The sequence below is a fragment of the Drosophila innubila genome, chromosome X (assembly GCF_004354385.1).
Source record: "Drosophila innubila isolate TH190305 chromosome X, UK_Dinn_1.0, whole genome shotgun sequence".
Taxonomy (NCBI): Eukaryota; Metazoa; Arthropoda; class Insecta; order Diptera; family Drosophilidae; genus Drosophila; species Drosophila innubila.
Genome location: NC_047626.1, coordinates 30,620,968 through 30,623,870, shown reverse-complemented (window position 1 = coordinate 30,623,870; position 2,903 = coordinate 30,620,968). Strand labels below are relative to the sequence as shown.

The 2,903-nt window shown below is 28.1% G+C and overlaps 1 long non-coding RNA gene across 1 annotated transcript; it reads right to left on the bottom strand.

Moving 5' to 3' along the window:
• Positions 1 to 605: 605 nt before the first annotated feature.
• LOC117793619 lies at positions 606 to 1,875 on the bottom strand. Its single transcript, XR_004618292.1, has 5 exons — positions 1,835 to 1,875; positions 1,278 to 1,391; positions 1,070 to 1,127; positions 889 to 995; positions 606 to 827 (listed from the first exon to the last, which is right to left on the bottom strand). It is a non-coding gene; the product is annotated as an uncharacterized LOC117793619 (long non-coding RNA).
• Positions 1,876 to 2,903: the final 1,028 nt, after the last annotated feature.

Sequence of the window (2,903 nt, the reverse complement as noted above, 5' to 3'; positions counted from 1 at the left end):
AGCTTACAATTATAATTCATAATTGGAAATTTGATAAAAACTATGATTAAACCTTCACAGAGAAAAAAAAAACAACGTAAATCTCACTATATACACTTTGATTCAAATATTTTTACGAATGATTTATCACCACATATGTTTGTAGTTGATTCAAAGTGTGTACACTTAAATCTCTGTTTTAATATGAACATATTAATATTAAAGTGAAATCATAATTAATTTAAATATTAATACAAATATTATATACAAATTATATACAAATACGTTTTATAATACGTTTTTTTTTTTTCATTATTTAATTAAGTAAAAAATATATTTTATTCAAATATGTATCATATTTAAATACAACATTTTTATAATTAAATTTAGCATTTTTCATATTATATTCTAATATGAATGGTATTGAAATTGACTAGGATTCATATTAAAATTTAATATGTATCATATTGAAACTAAGCTTGCCCATATTTTAAATTACTATTATTCAACTTTAAATTAAATAAGTTATATATTTGTTGTCCTAAATATATTACATATTTAATTAAAATATTTCAGTATTGGAATAAAACAATAGTTATACATTTTTATTTTTGTTTATTGCAAGCTTTAAAAAAAACATAAAAATTGTATAAGACGTTACATACAAATATATATTTGAAAGAATATACAGCCAAGGCAAGAAGAACCAAGAAAGTACAATACTTTTGTGCCGTCCACAAGAACAAAAGGTTGAAGCTTGCCTTTGCAATTCGTAAGCTTATGGGCCAGACTTTCAGACTCAGGCAAAGAAACCTTTATATGTTGTAAAATTATATAGTCCGACGCATCTGTTGTAAAAATAAAATAAAAATTAGTCATATGAAAATCAAAATTTAGAAATTTGATTACCAATTGGTTCTGCAAGCCAAATATCATAATTCCAGTATTGGAAGATCTCCATATATTTTTGCGCTCAGCCTTCTATGGGACATTTTCTGGAAATTTGAGTACACATTCTGAAAATAAAAAATAATGAAAGCAAAAAAATGTATATAATTATTGTTTCGCACAAGTAAATCTTGTTCCTTACAAATTGCAGCCGGAACTGATCTAAGGGTACGTTGGGTATTTTCTAAGGCAGCTCAAAACTTTGGTATCGTCGGATCATGTATCATCATCGATAGGTCACCATACAAAATTTGAAAAAAAAAAACAAAAACCATAAAATATGCATTATACAAAAGTTCGAAATGTTATTGTATAATTGTAATGTAATTAAGTGTAATTAATTTACTCACCTCTGTATATCGCCAAAAGTATAATTTTGTTCTAAGTTCTGCTCCGAGTCCAATGCGTATTTGTTTTAGTCATTCATTCTTCATTTTTGGTTTACTTCGAATCTATATGAAAATCTAAATTAAAAATTTACAAATGCTAAATTTTTTTTAATTAATTTTTTTATCAATGTTTGTATATTCATATTTGTATGTATGCATGTGTACCGTCTGTCAAAAAGGTTTTTCACCGGAGATCAAAATGATTAAGGCCTTTAATATAAATTAAATTTTGTATTAAAAATTATAACAAGAGCCATTGATATTTCTATTAAAATTCAGACATATTATTTTTCTTTGCAATAGCAGTTAGTTATATAATTTTAGTTGTCGAAAATTCACTTCGCAAAATACTTTCTTTATACACAGAATAAGCGTTTGCTATACAACGAATATCACAAACACAACGGAGAGTGAGAGCGAGCAAGACATAAATCATTTTATGCGTTCTCTGCTCACCTGTGCATTTTTTTTTTTTTTGACACTAAGCCACTGCACTAATCACAGCACTAAACACTTACCTGTTCTTGCACAAATTGTTATTATTTTAATTTGCTTTATTTTAAGATAAATATTATTTTGCTTTATTTTTTCGCACTCCTGACGCGTCCAGCTCGGCCAACAAACAATTCGCACTAAAACTTCTAAGCAGCTCTGTCGCTGCTCTGCGTCAGAGATGAAGAAGAGTTGCGATTACCGTTATGTCTTGCAGCTGCATGTGAAGATAAGAACGCGTTCTCTGCATTTGGCACAGTGTGTCAAAACATGAAATAAACACTGTAAAATATTACTTTTTGTGCGTCGGCTTTTTATATTGGTTTCAATAGAAACACTAAATATTAAAATCACGGCGCACTGCAATTAATGTTTTTATTATTTATTACCATACTAAACTGTATATTTCATAACCATAGTAATATGATATAATCTGCATTAATGTATTTGACATTTTTTAAAGGCATTGAGAGCCACTATGCAACGTAAAAAAGAATAAGCAATTTTCGTTGTCAGCATATGCATGTATAAGTGTATTCAAATCTGTTTGCAAATTGTTGTTGCTTCTTGTCTCTCTGTTTTCTACGTATGAATGTATGAAAGTTTCAATGATTTTGATGCACGAATATCTACATATACAGATACATATATACATGTATGTGTGTATGTATGTATGTACATATAATTTGGGATTTTTATAGGCAACTCCCTAAAGCTTACATACACATACATACACTCACATGCACGTACATGCATGCCACACGGACTTCTATAAAGCCCACCTGGGTCAAGTCTGAATTAAATTTTTACCATGCCACCTTTCGCCCCTGCAACAGAATTGTCTTCAGACTACACACATACGTATATACATACATACATACATATGTATGTATGTATTTTCATCACATTACCAAACATTTATTTGAATCAAATATAAAAAAAAATTATATATAATATAATGTCTTTTAAAAGGGTTGTAATTTTCGTAACTTCTTTGAAAATTGCAGAATTAATTTGATTGTGCTTATTATTATTTTGAACAAGTTCATTAACTTTAGTTTCAAAAGGTATCATGTCATCATGATCTGGTGCTCC